Below are 8,250 nucleotides of genomic sequence, written 5' to 3'. Positions count from 1 at the left end.
AAAATTATAGATAGTGTCCTTAAACACATTTGAATGCTAAAAACATGGCTATTGATTTGTAGTAAGTTGTATACCTAAGTGTCAATTAGATACGGTGGTAGAGTAATAGGGGCTCGATTTTGTTGCGTGTTATTTGTAATGGAAAGAATTAAATTGTGTGTCAATGATTACAAACGGACGTTCGATTTATAAAAAAATATATAATTTCTTTCCCATAATGGGAATTGAACTTATTTATCTACTTCATATCAACAGAATATAAACATCTTATAGATCCGAATTTCAAACTTTTATCAATACAATTTCTCATTTCCGAATTGTTCTACTTTTACCCAATTGAAATTTTTAACCACAAATCATTGATTAAATTATTCGCTTTTGTATTCGCATTTCTGATTTCCGTTTCCGCTTACAAGTGTCAGCATTCAAGCGTTTTCGCACTTGGTCGCTCAGACCAACACATCGGCTTAAAACAAACACTCATTAACGCCCGCGCAATGTTGCCGGACGGGCTGCAGCGATGATTGACTCCATACTCCATCGAACAAAAACCAAAAACAACAACAACAACAAAAACCAGCAAATGATTCAATAATAATAATAAATGGTCTCTTTTTATTTTTTAATGACATTGTTATTTTGTAATAACAATAATAACAACGACAACAACTACAACAATAATAATAATAACAATAATCACCATCATCATCATTTTGCTGGCGCTTTAAGCCTTTTGGCCATTATTGTACATTGAAAAAATTGCAACAGCTTTCCCGGCATTTTTTGCCGTTGTTGTTGCTGCTGCTTTCGTTTGTTGTTTTTTTCTCTCTCTTTTATTGATGATGTTGGTGCAGTTGTTGTTGTTGGTTTTTGCATTTTAATCATTAATAAAAATGATTAATTATATGGGAGAAACATAAAAACAATAAACAAATTAAAACAACAAAGTCACTTTTAATTACTGGGGACAAAAATACGCTGCTGCACTCCCTGTGTCCTGTGGCATATTGTGCCATATTCCACAAAACTATACACACATAGAAAAAAACATATGCATAGCAATGTGAGAGGGTGGGTGGGTGTATGTTTGTGATTGGTTGCTGTTTTTTTTCGCAGCATTCCCTTGCCAACTCATTATCCTTATTGTGGCCTAGAAATTATGGTGTTGAAAAATTAAAAACTTTGGGCTTACAATGGTTGAAGGGAAATTTTCCAATATATAATAATTGCGGTGATTGGCTATATAGAACAGTTGTTGAAATTGATTGAAATAATCCACATGGATATGATTGTTAAAACCCCAACAACCAATTTGATGAAGACGAATTTAAAACGTAATGGTGTTCAAAATTTGAACATTATTTTGTTTGACTCTTGATGATGGCGAAAATAAAAAATAATTTGTTATACAACTTTTATATTATTTATACCAACATTGTAATCATCTAAAAATTTTAATTTTTTACATAACTTTTTAAAACTTCTAATAAATGTCACACTACACCCCCTCAATAAATTATAAATGCATTTCAAACCTTTTTTTACTCAGATAACATTTTTTATACGTTGTGGTTTTTGTTTTCATTTATCGATATATTTTGCCCGGGGACTGCGAACTGACTGACTTTTTTTATTAAAAACAAAAGAAGAAAAAAAAAACTATATAATAATTTACGTCAGACTTTTTCTAGGTATCACTATAACTGATGTATGTATTTTCATTGCATTGCATTTTTATTTATGTAAAATGCAAATCTATTTTTTGACAATTGATTTAGATTTCAAATATTTGCCAAGATTGCATGCATCAACGAACTTCAATAGTTTCTTTCAATATTTTCTTACACATTTGTATGAATTTATTTATTAAAGTATCAAATAAAATAAAACGAATATTAAATGTATGAGTACATACAATTTGAAAGGTACACATCAAAATACACATTCGTTTTTATTGTGAAAATTAAATGAAAGAAAAATTGGGATTGGGTCCACTTAGAAATGATAATGAATTATATTCGTAAAAAATATAAAAATGCACAATACAAGAGATGCCTTTTGTCCTAATTTTGACAATCTTTCATTTTTAGAAAACTAAATTATCGGTACATTCGTATACACTGAAAATTGTATATTAGACTATATACCGACCGACCAATCAATGATATTGACATGAAAACTGGCATACTCAAGCCAATAAGCTTTACCCTGACCACGGATAAACAGAAATAACTTCAAAATTTTCAGTATAAAATTAAAAAAAAAAATTCTGCATTTGAATACTTATTTCAAGCACGAATGAATTGATATTTGCATTAAAACCCAATGAAGAGAATAAAATAAAATAGAACTGTTCATAACTGCTATGCATTCATATTTGTATGTATTTGTGGATAAAAAGAGAGATAGTGTCAGATTAAAATTAAACTCGGATATGTTGAAGCATACGCTCCACCATAAGATGCATATTTACAATAACTAAAATCGGAAGAAATACTTGTAGGGCGGCTAGGTGGTTTTATCTTCTTAACAAATGTAATACACAATTACAGTAACTCGGATTGCGAAATTCGGCTTTCACCTTCGGCATAGCGAATATGGAGCGAGGGTTACGTCAACCCTTTCAGTACCAATAAAAATTTTTGTCGGAATAAAAATCTAAAATTTTGTATATAAAATCATATAAAGGGACATAGTTTAGAAAAAATAGCAACTGACATTTTAACCCTCGGCCTGTTCCGTCTGTCTTTCCGAAAAAATAAAAACATCAATAGTAACGGTGCATAGGATAACCGAAAAATCGCAAAGAAAGAGAGTACTTTTAAATGTCGAATATATTCGACAAAACCACTGAAAGGGTTAAACTATTGTCCTATATTTACAAATTTCTCCCTTCTATTTATACATCGTGCACAAACATTATATAGGGTCATAGGTCGAAACATAGGCATACATTGAACATTTTAAGCAATACTATTTTTTAGTATTGTTAGTATTAGGTTCTCACTCGATCAATATTTAACATTTTGAAAATGTTGACTCTTTGTGTGGCACGGTTCCAGAAGAAGTGGGCCGAGATGCATGTTACTTCAATATATTGAACATTTTGTGAGTGAGGTACCCGAATATATTTGATTGAAATAACTTCTATAAACCGAATATATGCAATTCTCAGAGATACACTAGTTCTCCATTGGCACGAATGCATGCTTTTGAAATGCTACAGAATTAAGATTTCAACCATGGTCCGTCCATACATAGCTCATGCAGTCACATCATCACAACAAATGTTTGTTGTTGTTATCGTGAACAGTAACTGAATAATATGCCGAGACATCGTGGGCGTTTTGGGTGGATATGCAAAGCTGTGAGTTTGTATTTTTTTTTGCAGTTCTTGATAATATGTGTAAAATGAGCCTGTTACGCAATAACGAACGAAAAACAAAATTGGTTCATTTGTAACAATAACCTCGCAAATAAAAATCCTTTCCATTTTGGGATTTCCATATCCTATACTTTAATATAGCACAGTTCAATACATATATATCTCCGTGTGTGAGTGTGTGTGCGTGTATATGTGTTGTCGAGAGTGTGCGTGTGGAATATTGTAAAAATTGCAGCTTTTACTTTTGGTAAAAAGTTAATTTATTTTCTGTTTGATGATGCATGATTGCAATTTTGTGTATAAGTATGTGCGGAGTTGCGACCTCTATTCGTTGGTTGAATGGATGTGGGTGTGGGTGTGTGGGCGGTACAGATCAGACCCAAAGAAAGTACCTTTCAACACAACTCTTTGCAAAGTGCAGATTGTGCCTTTTCTTTGTGAGTGTGTGTTTTTCTGGGAATTTTTATTGAATATCTGTGCGTGTGGCCATAGTTCGTTCGGCATGTATTTTATTTAAACATTAAATATTGTAAAAGCATTTCGAGTGCAAGTATTCTACTTGATATACTTCATTACAAACGACCAGTACGAGTATCGAAAATGAGTGTGCCGGTACGGATTGCAAAGTCACTTTCCATTGGCTTTTTTGTGGGGTGTGAGTAAAATTTCTGTATAGTTTTTGTTTCATTTCAATTTTTTTTTTGGATGGAATCCTTCAATACATCTCAAAACCTGAGGCGATATCGAAAATTACAATTGTAAGTCAAATATACATAGTTTTACGTTTATTATTCAAATATACCCTACAATGCATCACCAGAATAGTGGTTTAAATGTTGGTTTAATTTAGCCAATGATTGACCTGCTTTAACAAACTATGCTGAACGTTAAAATGAGATAATTATACAAAATTAAAAATTCCGCATATCGAATTAGTTTAACTCTGTTGGTGTAGCGTTGTATATGGTCGGATTCACCAAGCCGAGCTTTTTGTACGTGCTGTTCTTATTGAAGTCATCCCTGGATGAAAAGAAATAGTATGGAGAAGAGATGAAATATAAGAAGTACAAAGAAATGAATATGTATCACAAACGAAAATTAAATCAATATTTTTTCAATATTTGCAATTTTTTCTCATGTAAATATTGCAAATTAGTACATTGTAATTTCAATTTTAAATACAATGTGGATGTTGTATTCGTGTGCGAAAATAAATTACCATTTTCATTTCACTGGTTTGGTTGATCTTATTTATAAATTTCCTCCTAAGCTTAGTGTAGTCTTCCAGATCAAATTAATTTTCAGATAATCGCTGCCAAGATTTCGGCATACGGTAAAATTTGGTAACATAAAAATGTTATCAAAAATACCGGTTGCCTAGTAGTAATTTTTACTATTTAGACATGTTGGGAATTTTACTAATAATTAGTAGTTTACTAATAAGTAGTTCGTCACATTGAGGAGAATTATTTTATACTCAGAGTAAATGTTTGAGTCCATAACGCTACAATACAGAGATGCTCGTTACAGTTGGTTTCTTTCCGGAAACATGTTAAGGAGAATTAGTTAGCTATTCCTTATCTTACAACTATCCCCGACAAAATAACAGTTCCAACACAGCTCACCTAATCCACGAGCAATTCCACTTTTCTCAATAGGAATACGCCTAATATTCTTCGGCATATAAATATGAATTTTCCCATCAACTCATATATGTATATATACGCAAACACACACACACATACATATCTATATTCAACATTTATTCACGCCCCTAGCTGTGTCGTATTTGAAAAGTAATTAAGAGATGTTGCTCTAGGTGTCAATGCGTTCAAATATTTGTGAGAGTTTGAAAACTTTGTGATTTATACCTACATTCCTGTTTATATAGATATGCTATATATAGGTGTGTAGTCGTACGTACATATGTATATTGAAAAGTGTAATGCCATTGAAAGTGTATGAATAAATGTGATTGTATTCGATTAAATAAAGATGTCGCAGAACAAAAGCATCTCAAATTAATTTAAATAATTTTTTTAAAAAATATTTACAACTTGCAGGCAGATTAAGTAAAAAAGAAATGACCTGCAGTATCGTTCATTCACAACAAATTCAAATACGCATAAGCCTTCGTTCAAAACTATTCCGATTTAAAATAAATTAAAAGTAGAGTAAATTTGTTGCTCTTGCATTTGTAGTCATGGCTGCAGGTGAGATGAGCCCGTTTGTGAGTGAGACATTTAAATGTCAAAGTTTATATTGCTTTATTACACTTCCCAGTATGGGCTGCATCGGGTTGGGTATATGATGATTAAAATTCTTCGATCTGCCTTGACGACGCTGCTACACTGCATCTGCGACTACATCTTCACCAGTAAAATACCGAGTTGAAATGCCATTTACCCAACTCCTGTCATTTGGATAATGACATACGACATGCATTACTCTGGTGACAGACACTGTAACACAAACATAATTACAGGCATCTCCTAAATCGCGGTACGCACGGAGATTCAACCAGAGATAGATGTACGTCGATGTACGGGTGGATGGATGGTTGGCTGGTTTGTGTATGTGTGTGTGAGCATTCAGGCGCACGTTGATGAACAAAAGCCAAGTTTATGTTAAATATGAAATATCAGAGGGCTTAAATGAAGCTTTAAGGATAACAAAAAGGAAACGAAGTAGAAAACTGAAACCGTAGTATCCGAATGAACATCATTGTCCTGACAAGGCATATATTGAAGAGGGATTCGTGTTCATATGTATTTGTATGCCGGCCTGGATCATGGGGTGTCGTATGTGTTTCTGGAAAGCAGTTGTTTGAATAACCTCGCGTACATACGTCGTTTTCCACTTCATTGCGTAAGAGGACAGCTATTTTGTCCCACCAAGTAATCAGAGTTGCCACAACTACTCGATTTTAACAGTTTTAATTGATTTCGTTTTGATTTTTTTTTTCAGAATGAACAACGATGATTAACTGTAAAAAAAGAACTATTATATATACTATTCATATGAAATTTGATCCTCACACCCAATGTCAATCCCGATTTATCTCAACATTCCACACAAACTTTAAACGTAATGCCAAATATATTAAATTTTACGAATTGTGCCTCTACTATTAGGACGAATTTATAAAACCCTCATTTCAAATCCCAGAGTTCTAACCGACCAGTAGGCCTATTCTGTAACTTTTTATACTTTCCGTACCGTTCCACCATAAATTTCTAAAAACCCACCCATTCAAGACACAAATGCATAAATAGAGTGCCGTCTTTCACAACTGGCTACTATTCTTTTTTAACGCTTGACTCGCCCATAATTTAAAATATTTTCACTGGCATCGTATTTTGGAACAATGATATCTATACATTTTAAGACATTAAAGAAAATGAAAGTGTCATATGGGGTACTATTTTTGTGAAGACTTATAATACCAGTTTTCGAAATAAAACCACAAAACAAATTTTACGGCTATCCATTTCAATTAAATCGATCATCAGCACACTCACTTACACTACTTACCTATGTTTTCTCACCACTATGCAATCGTCCAATATCGATGGTAGAACATTTAGAACCTACCGTTGCAATTGTCAAAGCCACATACAAACCTTGCAGAACAAATTTCTAATAAAAGAAATCTAGAAAAGAATTTCTAAATGCAGGCATATTATTTTTCAACTATGGCAATCCGAATATCAATAGGTTGCAAGTTTCTCAAACATCATTATTCACATGCAAAATAAGCAGAGTCATATTTAGCAACTTGGTATTCAGTTATTAATATGTGTCTTTGCATAAGTGTGTGTGTGTGAGTGCGCCGTGTTTATGTGTCGCCATAGTTCAACTTCCTGAACGTATTTCCTTACTTGCCTTCTTACCGAACTGTAGCAGCACTTCACTACACTGTTATCTATCCAAGTAAGCAGTCAACCATCCATCCATATGTCCACCTACCCATACACTCTTGAACGCACACATGCATACACTTATTAAACCAACTATCTGGAATACACAGTGAAACAGTTGTGTGAGTATGTGCATTTAGAAGCATTGCTTGCAGGTGTAAAGCACATCTCAACTCAGCCCGATTCCGTGGAGAATTCATCTTCATTCCGGAATCTTACGGCCGACCCACCTACATCCCATCCATCTCGAATACAATAGACTGCATTGCAGAGACGTCAGTCTTGTAGTCACTTCAACATTCGCTCACTCTTTCAGACAGTCAGTCATCATCACAGTCATCGTCGGGACCGTTTCCACTTCCATCCCTATTCACAACATAGTTATTGCGTTGTCCTGTGCATTATCCTGGTATGACTCTCTCCAGTTTTTGTTCGTATGTCATGCTAAGATATAATGTGAAACCTTACCTTTGCTCTTCCATATTTCGAGGAGGGATTTCTTGTTAGCTGTTGGTGTGTGTCTGTATTCTTTTTTTCTCTCTTTGTCGATCCCTCCGTTTCATTTGTACTTCATTGTAGTTGTATTCTCGTGATATGCCTGTCGCTTTCGTAGAAGTCAGTATTATGTCAAATATGAAACTCCACAAGAAACAAACTGTTTATGTCTGTGTGTGTGCTATTGCAATAATGGCATCCCAGTGATATCATGGAAGCATATTCCTTAGCTTGAGGACGAAAGATCTGGATTATTATTTAAAAATGGTATATTTTTCTCAGAGAATAGTGACTATAAAATTGTTGATGAGTGGAACCGTTATATCGCCAGTACAACAAAGTATTCTCCTAAACACTTAAGGCAAGCAAGCCGAATGGAGGTAGTTATTATTATAATCAATGTTGATATTATGGCGGGTGGAACTAAATGAACACGAGGAACATGAAGTG

This window comes from Musca vetustissima, unplaced genomic scaffold, assembly GCF_032173495.1.
Source record: "Musca vetustissima isolate MV318-11 ecotype Yass unplaced genomic scaffold, APGP_CSIRO_Mvet_v1 utg63274, whole genome shotgun sequence".
Lineage (NCBI taxonomy): Eukaryota > Metazoa > Arthropoda > Insecta > Diptera > Muscidae > Musca > Musca vetustissima.
Note: the sequence above shows the minus strand (reverse complement) of the source record.